Source organism: Nicotiana tabacum, chromosome 12 (genome assembly GCF_000715075.1).
Source record: "Nicotiana tabacum cultivar K326 chromosome 12, ASM71507v2, whole genome shotgun sequence".
In the NCBI taxonomy this organism is placed as follows: Eukaryota; Viridiplantae; Streptophyta; class Magnoliopsida; order Solanales; family Solanaceae; genus Nicotiana; species Nicotiana tabacum.
This window is the reverse complement of record NC_134091.1, coordinates 98425224-98441271: the sequence shown is the minus strand read 5'-3', so window position 1 is coordinate 98441271 and position 16048 is coordinate 98425224.

Below are 16048 nucleotides of genomic sequence, written 5' to 3'. Positions count from 1 at the left end.
TGTCAAATAGAGTATTTGAGTCACATTATTAAGTATTCATGTTAAATTATCTAAAAAGTTTCTCATTCTCACATCAATTATTCAAATAAAGCATTTAAGTAATAAAATCATTATCAAGAAAATGCAACAGAGACATTATTAAGGCCGATAAGAATTAGTCACAGTAAAGTCATGTCTAAATAGAAAGTAATATGACAATAACTTAGTAATTAATATTGAATATATGAGATAATATCTAATGTGTAAGGTATTAGACTTATTACTATTGGCATATGGATAATGGATTAATGTCTAATGGGTAGCATTATATATAAAGTATAAAAATTTTGGATTTTCGAATATTCAAAAACCCAAAGTACGAAATCCAACATCCAATCTGAAATCCAAAAATTTAAAAATTAAATCGGAAATCAAATTCATAATCCGAAATTTCAAACCAAAAATTTAAAAGTTCTAATTTCGGGTTTGCCCAAACTATGCCCATTGCTAAACACGCTTTAGTTTCATATCCGCTTTTGGAAAAAAGGAACTTGAATCCCTTTGTAAATAAAGTCGAGGTTCATACTATTTATAACGTTCATAAATATATATCGTCCACAAGTTAATTAGAAAAAAATTCACAATAATTGTTTTATGTTTTATTTTTTTTGTGTGGAAAAGATGAAATGAAAAGAGGGGGAAAACCAAAACGAATGATTAAATTAAAGGGATGGCTTTTATTGTAGCAATAGTGATTCTAGTAGTAGTTCTCTTGAACGTATTAGCAAGTATAATGATGCCAAACGGAGACGAGGCAAAAACCTTTTCGACGTTTTCGCTGTTATTATTTTCCGAAAATCAACAAATGTTGGTTGAAATACAAAGCAACTATTATTTCTTTTTACGTACAGTATGCAAATGATTAGTTCCATTTGGTCATAGATAATACCAGTTCAACAGATAAACCAAATGCATACTTTGCTCAGACAAAATTATAATTCAGATAAAGTAGACAGTGCTACAAAACCGAAATTTATTATAAGGCTGAAACCAGTTTTGACAACCAAGTGAAGTGATAGCAATGCCAAAAAAAGAAAGGTGACAACAACGCATGTTATACTAAATCATGTATTATACTATTATACTATCATGTACAACAGCATATGAGTGATCCACAAAATTTCTGTTAAACTTGTTTCTCTGTAGTATGTCCAACAGCCTTCCAAGTTGAAATCATTTCTGAGAAAACGCTTTGAATGACACAAGCAGGAAAAGAACAGTTAGTTCTGCGTCTGAACTAGTTATAACCAAGAAAACACTGAATTGGTTCCCTGGCCAATATTGCATGGAAAAGAAGGTTTAATCGTACACTCAAAGCAATAGCCAATTGTAGCTAACACGAATCTAGACAACAAATCTACACAGAATGTTTTGAGTTTTTGTCATTTTCATGATATTCTCAGCAGGTCCAAGAATAGTTCTACCCAATGGAGTATACTGGAATGCAGTTGAATGTAATGTTAATATTACTGTCTTCAAAATCAGAAAATCTGAGAAGCAAAGAAACGTTAGTTCAATAAACAAAACAAAAAATAATTCAGCCCACAAGTTGCTTATTTGTTCTTAAGAAATTTAATCCCCTCATTATTATCCAAGGTTATGGATTACTTCCTCTCAGGATAGAACGAAAAAACTATTATGTAAAAGCGACACCTCAATTTACAGAACTTCAACGAACTCAACAAACGGTGCAAATCATACTTGACACTTTGTTTATTTGAAAAAATAATGCAACAATGTAGAAAAGAGGAGAGAAGCTTTCAGATTTTTCATGATTAAAAATGAGGCCAAGTCTCTAAATTTATAGACAATGAAATTGTGAGATGAAGAGGTGCAATCCAAGAGTTGCCCCTTCCCTTTCCCATTCACACCCTTTAGAAAAAATCCAACAATCCCCCACATGAACTGGGAATGGCCATATCTATCTATATTATATTAAAAGCACAAAGGTCCTTAGCGAAATGTCGTTTGCCTTTTTTACCCTTTAAAAATATATTTTGCATTGGATAAAATTATAATTTAAATTACTTTCCTAATATTTAGGAATTTATAATTAACTCAAATTTTATTGATTAGATCTTTCCTTATTAAACTAGGTAAAAGTCCTAATATTTAGGACTTTAAAATCCTTTAGTGTTTTACCTTATATAAATTGTGCTAATTGACTGTGACTAGCCAGGACTGGTGTTCTTGTAATTCATCCAAATTTTATTTATTAGATCTTTCCTTATTAAACTAGGTAAAAGTCCTAATATTTAGGACTTTAAAATCCATTAGCGTTTTACCTTATATAAATTGTGCTAGTTAAAAACAAATCCATATAAGTAATATTTAGACGCTTAATGTGATGATCATATTTTATTACATTATTACCAAAGAGAAAACATAAAAATACATTCATGGAAAGTACATGAAGCACGTAAAATTGTTGAGAGCAAAGCAATTAAATATGTATTTTAAAATTCTTACTGTAGTTATACAAAATAATTAATTCATATACAATTAAGCCTAAAAAAAATTTAATTCATGTACAATTAATGTATTGTGTTATTTGAAATTTTTTGAAGAATCGTAATAAAATTATAGCTAAACTCTATTTGTGTCTCTTCGAATGAATTTGAGAATAACTTTTCAAAAATATCTTTAGAAAAACTCTTAAATCTTTAAGGGCTATATGTTCTTGCTGAAACTAAAAAGAAAACATGGCAACATGTGAAATTGAACTAATAAATTATGACAGTTTGAAGTGAATTTGAGAGAAAATAAATTCGTCTATTAAGTTAGTTATATAGGATCAATAATAATCAATCTTAGGAGCTTACATTTCTATTTTATAATTTAAACATAATTTTGAATAATATTTATGTAATTTTTTAATCAATATTACTCATTAAGATGGGGAACACACGCAAAGCGCGTACACTAAACCTAGTGTATAAAAATATGCATGAAAACGGTGTGATTCGCAAGCAAGGATTAATCGCATCTGGATAAGTAGGTTTCCCTTTGAACTTTTCGTAGTGAACTTATGTCGGATATACTCAGTCAATTGGTAGATTTGATATCTTTGAACTGTCGAGTTTTGGTGTATACCTAGACAACCATAAGTCACACAATCAACCCTTATACCGTTTTTGGTTCTCATTGTTGTGTTTGTTTCAGTCATGAACACCGCCTAGTTTCATAAGTGCATAGAGAATTGGCCTTACAGAACTCTCCTTGAAGCGGCTAACACTTCACACTTACATAGGTGATCCCTAAATGTATTATCCCGTAGATACACTTTTTGATATACCCCGTATCAAACTTAAAAATCATTAAAAAGTCTTAACGCTTTATCCTTAGTACTGAACATTGTCTCATCACGAGAATAGACTAAAATTTATTTGACGATGTTGAACCGTCATTAATGACTTTGTTTGAGCTCCTTGAACATAGATCTTGTGATCTCCAGTCTTCTAGGTAGAGTTACAGCCACAATGACTTGTCCTCGGCCATAGTCTCATTCCCCTCGATGATCTTTCAATTACCTCTCTAGTTAGGTCTTTTATAAGTGGATCCGGCACATTATCGCTTGACTTCTTGTAGTCAATTATGATAATTCCCCTAGAGAATAGTTACCTAACGATTTTATGGTTTCGTCGTATATGACGAGATTTTCCGTTATACATAATGCTCCTAGTCCTTCCTATTGCCGCTTGACTATTGCAATTTATGCATATATGTGCCAATGATTTTGGTCCAGAATGAAATATCTTCCATAAAATTTAGGAGCCACTCAACTTCTTCACCGGCCTTGTCTAAGGCTATAAACTCAGCCTCCACCATAGAGCGGTCAATGCACGTTTGTTTGGATGATTTTCAAGACATCACTCCTCCACCGACTATTTAGAATCGGTTGAACCAGTGATCTAATTTGTATCACTATACACATCTATTATCACGGGATACTTATTCTAGTGCAAAGCATAATTTCGAGTATATTTCAAGACTCATTTCATTATCATGAAAGTTCAATGCAAACTCTCTTATGTCGTAGACTAATACATCTTGAATTTCTATTGCATATTCGATTGTTGAATATATTTAGTTTAACATTATGTTATAACAACAACTGAAATGGTTGATCTCAGTTGTGGCCACAACCTTTTAATATATAACACATTTCACAATCACTCCGCCTTTTACTAGCATTTGTGTGCTATTTATTCATATTCTACAAATAGAATACATGTCTATACGATATGCAAATTATAACATCTTCGTTCATGAAGCAAATCCAACTTGTTATGGATTTTTATTATTTTCATCGGTTGGTTCCACATATTATAGACCAACTTATAAATACATCCGTTCATGAACGATCATGTCCATACAAAAATGTACATACGTATTTTTCTATAAAAAGTCACAACCTTCTAAGTGACATCCTTTCATAAAAGAACTAAACAATATAAATTTTCAAGAAAGAAAATAATCTTTCGAGAAAGGCACGTGACCAACTTCCGAATTAGTAGTTTCATCAACTAGTCTTCACTAAGACTGAACAACTGATGAATTCACCGACAACCATATTAATATTCACTAAAGATTTGTGGGGTCCAAAAAGTATATCATTTAATTTTTCTAAATAATATAGACATCAAGTCTAATATTGGCTTTTGTCATGCATAAGCTAAAAGCCCCCACATTTTAAATATTTTATCAATATATCATCCACATATAATCAAATAATGATTATATGATTTGGAGTATTCTTAACGTAAACACATTTGTTTACACTCATTAATTTTCAAACTATTTGACAAAATATTATTTGGTCAAATCTCGCATGTCATTGTTTGGGTGCTTGTTTTAGTTTGTAAAGTGACTTAACAAGTCGACATACCTTCTTTTCTTTTTCGGAAACTACGAACCCTTCAGGTTGTTCCATATAAATTTCTTCCTCCAAATCTCCATTTAAGAAGGCTGTCTTTACATTCATCTGATGGATTTGAAGGCCATACACGGCGGCTAACGCTATTAACACCCGGATAGATGTAATCTTAATCACCGGCGAGTATGTGTCAATGTAATCAAGACCTTCTCGTTATCTAAACCCTTTTAGCAACTAATCTTGCCTTATATTTGTCAATAGTACCATCAACTTTCATTTTCCTTTTGAAAATTCACTTAGAACCCAAAGGTTTATTTCCTGAAGGAAGATCAACCAATTCCCAAGTATGATTACTTAATATGGATTCTATCTCACTATTGACCGCTTCTTTCCAATATTGTGCTTCCGAAGAAGACGTTGCTTCTTTAAACGTTTGAAGCTCATTTTTCAACAAGAATGTCAGAAAATCAGGTATAAAGGAAGTAGTTGTCCTTTGACGTTTACTACGTCTTGGATTTTTCTCATTAAACGTACTTTCCTTTGCTTCTTCTCGAGGTCGCTTAGATTTTTCACTAGACGACTCACATTCATTTTTATACGGATAAATACTCTCAAAGAATTCAGTATTATCTAATTCGATTACCGTATTAATATGAATGTTGGGATTTTCTGATTTATGTACCAGAAAACGATATGCCTTACTATTTGTTGCATATCCTATGAAAACACAATCAATAATTTTCGGCCCGATCTTTACCCTTTTGGGTTTAAGAACTTACACTTTAGCTAAGAACCCCCACATTTTAAAATATTTAAGTTCCTTTTCATTTTTTCATGGGGAACTCGATTGAGAATAACTTTCTCCCCACAAGTTCTGGGGTAAATCAGAACTTATCAACAAAGCATTCATCATCTCCTTTAATATTTTATTCTTTTTAAGGGGCAGTCGTTTGATGAATAATGCTATATTTCAAACATATTTCCTCAAAAGAAGAGTCATATTTGCTACCCCTATTACTTTATAGAGCTAACTACATGATCGTCACGATGGAGCCAGAATTAATGACCGGTGAAGTTTTTAATCTTCAAACCAATTTGACACAACCAGAATTAATAAATAGTAAAGTTTTGAATCTTCAAACCGAAAATTTCTGATACAACCATATATAATAAACGGCGAAATTTTTAATCTTCAAATCGAATAGAAAGTCACTTAGACTTTAATCTCCGACAAATGAGTAAAAAATTACGGCGACTTTAATCTCAAGGAACGAGTAGAGAATTACACAGAATTTAATCTCCAAGCAGGAGTATAAAATCACGAAGATTTTTAGTCTCCAAATAAGAGTGAAAAATCACAAAGATTTTAATTTTCTCCAAAACAGGGGTAAAAAATCACAAGTATTTTGATTTTCTTTTCAAATGGCTTTCTAACTAAACCATTATAACCCCTAAATATTTCAACAGTTTGATATATTTTCTTATCAAATAAATATATGTAATATCTTTGCATATATTATATTCATGATCTCAAAAATACTTTCAAGTATTAGCGTAAGCCTAATTCATGTCTTACAATCTTGAAAATAATGTCACATAATTTCATGCACGCTACCAAATTTATATATCAACTACTAATAGTTTTTCATTTGGTCAAAGGAATAACAAAATTAATTGCAAACACATGTTATTCCTAATCATGCATATAATTCAAGATTTGTAATATGAGATCATTACATAATAAACATCTACCCAAACATTTATAGAAGCAAGATATCATAAATCACAAAGGGCCGAAAATAAAAAATATGAAGAGTAAAGAAAGTAGAACCCTATATATGGTCACTTTCTTCTTAAATCGTCACCTTCACTATTTTTCTTTTACAGTGACTTTTCCGACCATTAACATTTGCCATAAATGGTTCCATATCCTTGTTTGTATTATTTTGATGGAAACAAATTCAAATTTCAAGACCAGTGATGCCATCACATAACGTCGAACCCACAAGTAGTAAAGCAGATTCCTTTTTGTGGCACTGATTTAAACAAAACCTTTGTTAAGTTCCCTTATCTTGAAATCTCATTCGTTAGAGGCCACTTGTTCTTCAATTGATATCTAACATCTGCCAGACAAGCCAGTCCATGCCGCAATTTTATTTTTCCATCCTTGTATTAATTAGTCGATCACTTCCGCAAAAAATTGAACATCATATCTTCTTCATTTGCATCCCATGAGAAGTGATGTATCCCTGAATGATAATAAATTCATTGGGCGAAATTTGTTCGAAAGCCACGCATTCAAGTTATGTACAGAACAACAAAGCCATTTGAAGAAGATAGTAATAAATCTGTTCTAATAATGTTGTGTTGGTAAAGGAGATGCATTGCACTAGTATAATTATCAGGCAGCGAAATGCAGCCACAATCAGAGTCCACTTGTTCTTCAACAAAGAAGCCATGAATTTGTTATTGGAATCAAACGGCTTCTCTCGTGAAAAAGATAGTCATCTATCTGCATTTTCTTTCCACTTGAGACTCATGTACACATGAATTTGTGCACGTTATTTGGACTATTTCACTAAATTTGAACATAACTCTGCAATCATAACAAACGGTACGTGATCCCTTTCTCGTTGAGTCTCCAATAAACAAATGTTAAGATGAACACGGAGAATATTAAATTCCTTAAGATTGTTAATATTACTGTGTTCAAAATCAGAAAATCAGAGAAGCAAAGAAACGCTAGTTCAATAAATAAAACAAAAAATAATTCTGAGCCCACAAGTTGTTTGTGTGTCCTTAAGGAATTTAATCCCCTCACTGTTGTCCAAGGTTATAGATTACTTTCTCACAGGATAGAACGAAACTATTCTGTAAAAGCGACACTTCAATTTACAGAACTTCAGCAAACTCAACAAACGGGGCAAATCACACTTGACACTTTGTTTATTTAGAAAAATAATGCAACAATGTAGAAAAAAGGGGAGAAGTTTTCAGATTTTCCATGTATAAAAATGAGGCCAAGTCTCCAAATTTATAGACAATGAAATAGTGACATGAAGAGATGCAATCCAAGAGCTGTCTCTTCCATTTCCCATTCACACCTTTTAGAAAAAATCCAACATGTAACTGGTCTAAGATTACTTCCTCTACATACCCTTTCACCTGCAAGAATTTATCCATAATGAAGACCTCTTTCTCCTAAACAGAAAATAAAGATATTGTAATTCTCTAAATAGCTGCATATTTCAGATATCATCTCTCTAAATAGACTGTGATAATTAGTCTAGCATGCAACATAAAACCAAACCCAAGTAGACAGCCAAATAGAGCAAGAAACAATTCACTATTGACAGCAAAACAAATACATATTAGATAGTCAACTGGGCTTCCACTTCACTTGGGGTTTTTTTTTTGGGGGAAGGGTGTGAAGGAGTGAACTAGAAAGGTTACTGTCCACTCTGGTTTGGACTAACTGGGTATACCAACATTTTGAAATCATAGCAATGAGTGACTACAATAATTGTCCTCCAAATCATAAGAGCGACAATAAATTTGCAAGTTATGAGTCCCCAAGCGGAAGCCACATATGAATTTAACTATTTATTTTTATAACAGTGGTATCGAGTTAGTTTCCGTGCACCTAGACTACTCCACTATCTATCTCGTACCTCCCACTGATACATGTACCGGATAAATCTGCTCACCAAGGCAAATGAATTTATTGTTTTAACTGTGGTTTGGCAATAAAGTTTAGGGGCTTTTTCCCAAAAGAATTTATAGTCTAGTACTCGGTGTTTCATGTGTCTATGTTGAAGAAAGTGATTGGGGATCCGTCCCTCATTGTCCCTGTGAAGACCATTGAAGTTAATGAAAATTTGACATATGAAGAGGTTCATGTTGCCATCCTTGATAGACTAGTTTGTAGGTTGAGAAATAAGGTGATTGACTCCGACAATGTACTATGGCGAAACCAATAAGTCGAAGACGCCATCTGGGAAGCAGAGGAAGATATGAAAAAAAGATATCCCCATTTTTTTGTAGATCCACTTGGCCCTGCTTAAAAGATACTAAAAGTTTTTTTTTATGCATTATGTCTTGAAATTGTAAAGTTTATGCTAATGTGCCCCTAATAGCTATGCAATGAATATAATACTATAGTTGATGTTGCTCTCGTATTTGTAATACCTTGATAGGTTATGGGATGTGTTGTTAGGATTGGTTTCTATGGCTCTCTCACAGGTGGATAGGCCTAAATAGAAAGGAAATTATGCCAAAAATTTTAAAAATTTAGGGAGATAGTAAAATTTTAAAACATTAAGACTTGAGTGCAAGTTATGAACGCTTAAGACGATGACTTAGGGGAGGAAGAGGATGACTTTATACCTAAAAAAGACTTACGAGGTCTTCGGGGAGTTGATTAAGGTTTGAAAACCTAAAGAAAATGAATAAATGGCAAGAAATCTAAGTACTCTCTCTAAGGATGAAAATGCTAAGATCCAACATTAGAGGACGAATGTTCCCAAGTGGGGAGGAATGTAAGGCCACGTAAATATTTTCTAATGATTTAAGACTCTAAAGCATGCTCATGAGTTCCTTAACTACTGTTTTGCGAGACTGTGGACTAGAACCAACTTAGATTTTCATGATAATAAGTGTGAGAGGTGTATTTGATGTGGTTTAGGGTCTGATGAAAGCTCAAGGACCAAGCTAAGTTGGAAGCTATGTGACAGACTAAAGTTTTGAATGAGCTTACATATTACCCAATTTCAAACGAGCACAACTACCAAAGTATAAAGCATTATAGAGTGATCTACCTATCAAATGAAAGCTCTTTGAGTCTAGTTTTCAAAGCTTCAAGCCGTACATCATTTGGTGTAATAACCGGATCAATCATTTTGAGAATTTGTATTTTGTTTGGTTGTTTGAGATCTTGAGTAGTTTCATATAATGTATTATGACTTGCGTGTATGGTCAGTTTTGGTTTTCGAGTAGTTCGGGATTGATTTGGAATAATAATTCTCAACTTAGAAGCTTTAAGTTGGAAAAATTGATAAAGTTTGACTTTTATATATTTGAACTCGGATCGGAGTTGATGGTTTTAATAGGTTCGAATGGTGATTTTGGACTTAGACATATGCCCAAATTCATATTTGGATGCCTCTAGAATATTTTGGCTCTATTTGGCAAAAGTGGCAATTTGAAGGTTTGGAAGGCTCATGGATTTGACCGAGAGTTGACTTCCATGCTACCGGGTTCGAATTTTTATTCTCGGAGTTAGAATAGGTTTTTATATCATTTGAAAATTGTGTGAAAAATTTTAGATGATTCTGAGTTATTTAGACGTGTTCGGCGTAAGTTTAGAATTTGAATATTTGAAATAGTTTGTTAAGCTTGAATTAAGATGTGCTTCATGGTTTTAATGTTATTTTGTGAGAATTGAGGCCTCAAGTAGGCCTGTATTATGTTTTGGACTTGTTGGTATGTTTGAACGGGGTCCCGAGGGGTTCGTGTGTGTTTCGGATTGATTTCAGATTATTTTGGAGTTTGCATGGGTTGCTGATTCTGGTGTGCCGCATCTGTGGAAGATTGGTCGCAGATGCAAAAGTCGCACCTTCGGTTGGAGGTGCGCACCCACAAAACTTGGCCGGACTGAGGATTTGTGCTTTTGCGCTTGAGGATCCGCAAAGGCTGAGCCGCATATGCGGTTGGTTTTTTGTAGATGTGATGAGTGGCTTGTTGAGGGATACTCGCAGATGCAAGGTTTATATCGCAGAAGCGGTGTCGCAGATGCGACTATTTGTCCGTAATGCGGATTCAGTAGCAGCTTGTTATATTTCGAGGGTCGGCTCATTTTATCGTATTTTGGAGATTGGGAGCTCGAATTTGTGTAATATTTGAGGCGATATTCACCACTAGGATTAGAGTAAGTGTTCTTGACTCGGTTCTGATTATTAATCATGATTCTATCTTTGATTTTGACATTTTATTAGTAAATCTAAAAGAGAAATTGGAGTTTTTGGCAATTATTTTAAAGTAAATAAATGTGTTTTGAACATCGATTCAGAATCAAAATTGGATAAAATTTGTATGGTTGGACTCGTATTCTAATGCGTTGTCAGAATTAGTGAGTTTTGTCGGGTTCCGGGATGCATGCCCAGGTTGAACTTTTGGTTGACTTTGTGTATTTGGTTAAATACTCGACTTTTATCGTTTGAGTTTGATCCCTATGGTATTATTTGATATTTTTGAGTTACTTTTGGCTAGATTCGAGTCGTTCGGAGGTCGATCATGCAGGAAAGCATTCTTAGAGTATTGTTTCGGCTTATTTGAGGTAAGTGTCTTATCTAGCTTTGGTTGATGGAATATTTCCTACTATTTGATATTATTTTCTACATGCAGGGTTGGCGTATATATGGAGTGACAAGCGTATGTACATGTGTCAAGGTTATTCATGCTCGGGGGTAGATTCTAGCTTACTCTATGCTTTATTTAATTGTGTGTTCTACTTGATTCTATGTATTGTTCTACTAATTGACAACGTGAGTACAATAAACCATGCTAGAGAAATGTTGAGGCTATTGGTACCTTATGTTGAACATGATGAACAAATCTTGAGATTTATGCTAAGCTTGCCTCGGAGGTAGATACTCGTATGATATGAGCACACATACGTACTTGTTTTTGTGTTGAGCCTGACATGTGCACTCTCTGACATATATGTAATCCCTTTATATAACTACTTGAACTTGGTTGCTATATTTTATTTTTCCGTAGTCATATTTATATGTTGAACCCCATCCACACTTTTGGTTATTATGTCCTTGTGCACTTTATTGATGAGTTATAAGGGTATGCTTCTTGATGATGAGGTGTTATTTTGCATTATTGTGATTATGTCACATGTGAACATATTGGGTGGATTGTTGGATGTTGACGTGAGGTATCTGCCATGCTATTACTATTGTTGATATTGCACATGTGGTGAGACAAGGCGGACTATATAGGGTTTGCACATGTGGCGAGACAAGGTGGGATGATTTGTTAATACGTGTGTGGCAGGGCAGTTACTTTATTTTAGCACACACGGTGAAATAAGGGTGGTATTGTGGGAATGTTATGTGTTAGCCTAGGGGCGATTTTATTGATTATGTTTGTGTGGTTATAAAAGAGGGGCATTCTTATCTGTTCTTATGACTTCTTTATGTGTGTCATGCATTTTTACATGATTTTTTGCGTTATTTCTAACACGCTAATCTATGCCTTTGTTATTACTTGATAATTTAGTTGCCAAAATGGATTTACCTACGTGGAGTTGTTATCTCATATTCTGTTGAGTATTTGGTAGCGTAATGGATTGAAGTAAAAATAAAGTTGTTATCATGCATTACTATATTCGATTCTTGAAAAGTTCTCTTGAACGTGTTATTTGGTAACTGACACGGAATCAGATTATAATGTGGCACGGGGTCTTTGTCATACAAGTGTGATTTATATTGTGGTACGAGGTCTTTGCCAGGAAAGTGTGATTTATATTGTGGCACGATGTCCTTGCCGTGCAGGTGTGACATATGTTGGGGCACGAGGTCTTTGCCGTGTGATTGTATTTACTTTGACCTGTTAAATTGAAAAAGCACATTTATTATCTCTAATTCAATTGTGAACCTTTATTTGTGATATCCATTATTCTATGACTGTCTCTGGATATTTTTCTCCCCTATATATGTTATTGCGCTGCACAGGTTATACGAGTGAGTATCTTTTGACTTAAAAACCTCATCACTATTTTAATAAGGTTAGTCAAGATACTTACCGAGTACTTAGGGTCGGTTGTACTCATACTACACTTTTGCACCTTGCGTGTAGACTTCGAAGTTGAGTAGTTGTGAAAATGGAGCTTTGATTGGAGATGTACCAGCGTACCAGATTCATGCTACCCTTTTATTCATGATTGCTTAGGATTTTATTTCTGTTTATCTAACTTTCAAAAAGATGTTGTATTTGTTTATTTCACTAGCTTTGTAAATCAAAATCATAGTGGCTCATGACTTGTATTACCAGTCCTCGGGATAGTTGTAATGAATTTTGTTACAGTTTTTATTAATATATTGATGATTTCTCATTGTAGTAGTAACTTATACACTTTGTCTTACCTAGCAGGTTGGGTTAGGTGCTGTCACGACATTAGTGGGATTTTGGGTCATGACAAGTTAGTATCATAGCTCTAGGTTCATAGGTTCTATGAGTCATAAGCAAGTGTCTAGTAGGGTCTTGCAGATCGGTATGATGACGTTTATACTTATCTTCGAGAGGCTACAAGGCATCTAGGAAACATCACCTTCTTTCTTTCCTTATCGTGCAACATTGACTCAATTTGAAGCCTATATATTTGATTTCTTTCCATTCACTCATATGTGAAGTTGAGCACTCGGTATCAACTGTGCACCGACGACTTGTGACATCATGGATGAGGTGCGAGATGTATTTTCTGTGTTGTGGAGGTAGGCCAGTCTAGAGGACTTGAGGCCATGCTCAGACTGCAACTTGGGATCGGTAGTTGTATTTGTGCGAGTATGTACTTTTGGACTTATATGTCTGGTAGTGTCCCTAGGAGTGGGATTGATGGCTCAGTGAATGGTTGGATAGCTATATGATGAGCATTATGTGACTAAGGAATGTTCTTAGATGGTTTGGATGTGGCGAGAAGAATATTGTTTGGGATGCGAAATGACAATGAATGCTTGATTTCTGTCTTGATGTATTGTACAACCTCGAGTTATGAGTGTATTGAGGGATCTTTCAGTTGTTCTTTCTTGGAATGAAGTAGATTCTTATGTCTTGTTGACGAGTTCAGACTCGGGAGGATTAAATGATTGCATAGTGATTGTAACCATGCTAGGGCGTAGAGAGATGCCAGTTTGAGGCTAAGCAGGTGGGTTATCTCCTGCGAGATATTCTGAGGTTGTGTAATCCCTATGATGTTTATGTTAAGAGTCACGCCCCGAACCTGGGCCTGGATGTAACATGACAATCGATACCTGACTACATATGACCGAGCAAACCAACTAGCTGGCTGAATCAACATGCTATATCATAACATACTGAATGCGGAAGATAAACTAACACATACTGATATACTGAAAGTCTGAATGATATAAATCAAAGTGTGGAAACACTAATACAGGTCTGAAACATATCTGTAGTCAACATTTCTTAACATGAAACGCTTGTGACTCTATCTAACGGTTACTCTAGTCTATGAAGCCTCTAATGAAATATTGAAAATGCCAACTGTCTGTAAATACTTGAAGACTATAAAGTAATGATAATGCTCCAAAAGAACTAGGGCTCACCCAATATCTGGTACGAGAATCCTAGCGCTCTGAATCGTCAACCAGTAAATCATTACCTGCATCGTGAGATGCAGGCCCCGGGCAAAAGGGACGTCAGTACATTTGAATTGCACTGGTATGTAAAATAACTGAAAGAAAGAATTGTAAATGCTAGAACTGAAACTGAGCTGATAACTGAGAACTGATAACAGAAAACTGAAATGATAACTGCTAAAACTGAAACATGAAATGATAATTGATAACTGATAGCTGATAACTGAACTGAACAAAGGAAGTAAGGATATGAATACTCCCTCTTCTGAATGATGAACCACCTATTTATCTGAATAAACTATGGCCTCGGGCCCAATATATATGTGCACAAGCTACGGCTTCAGGCCCAAGTATACATATACATAACTACGATCTCATGCCCAAAAATGCATAAAGCATAAACTACGGCCTTAGGCCCAAATACAAGTGTTGAACATTCAGGGATTTAAATTCAGGAACTGAGAATCAGACTGCAATATGTGATGCTGAAATACTGAATCATATTGAGTTACATGATACTTGAATACTGAATAGGAATAGACTGAGACATGTATTCATGAACTGATTATGAAAACTAAAACTTTAACTGTTTATGACATGCTGAGTAATCTAGACTGAGACTCATGGGCATGAAACCCAAGTCTATATTGATTACGCACTGAGCTCACAACGTTCAGAATGAAAGTCATGAACGAGTTATGAAGCTAGAAAATAAAAGTTCTAAAACTATTCAAGGAACTAGGCTTAACTATATATTTCTGAGGCAATTAATAACGTTGTAAAAGAAACGTAGTGTAGGGAGAATTATTAACATTCCCAAACATAGAGAGTTAGCCTCACATACCTTGACGCTGGTCCTTTTAAGTGTATCACAATGTTCGTCGCCTCTTTCAATGATAATCTATGTCAGTATATATCAAGAGGAACCAATATTAGCACTAATGCTCATGTTTTGGTAGCATGGGAATTCTATCAAACACCCTTTGGGCATAAAGCCTCGTAACTCTCATAAATGTGTTTTCTTCACCCATTCTCATTATACTACTTCTAGGTGATTCTACAATCCCAAATAGAAGTAACAAACACCATTTCTCATCACGCAAATGATTAAAATAATCTTAAGTCAACTATCCAAAACCCTAGCATAATTCATTTCATTCCCTTTATAAAAACCATCTACTATTCTCCCAAAAACTCATTAGTTCACAACTATAAATGATTTGGGAGTAAAACGATTACCTTTTTGAAGTTCAATCCTCTTGAATTCGAGTTCTAGGGTTTCTTTTCTCAACAATGGTGTCTTGATCGAATATCTAATGATTTGAAAGATTTACCCATGTTAATAAGGTGTTGAAGAATTGAAATTAACTTAGAATCATCGTTAGAACTTACCATGGATGATGGAGGGACCTTGGGGAAGTTAGGTTCTTGAGAGCTTCCCTTTCTAGAGTAGGTTTTCGTGTTTGGGGTGTGGGGGACGAGGTAGGGCTTTTAAATAAGTGAACATGTCCCAAAATTGAGGAAGAAATAAAAGTAGCTCGGATAAACATCATCGGCGCGGGGCATCATCAGAGCCGCCAAAACTATAGTGCCTTGCACTATCAGGGGCACTGACTTTAATGCCTTGGACAGTGCCTTGCACTACCAGGGGTGCTGACTTTAATGCCCTGGACATCGCCTTGCACTGTCAGGGGCGCTGAGATTAATGCCTTGGACAGTGCCTTGCACTGTCAGAGGCACTGAGGTT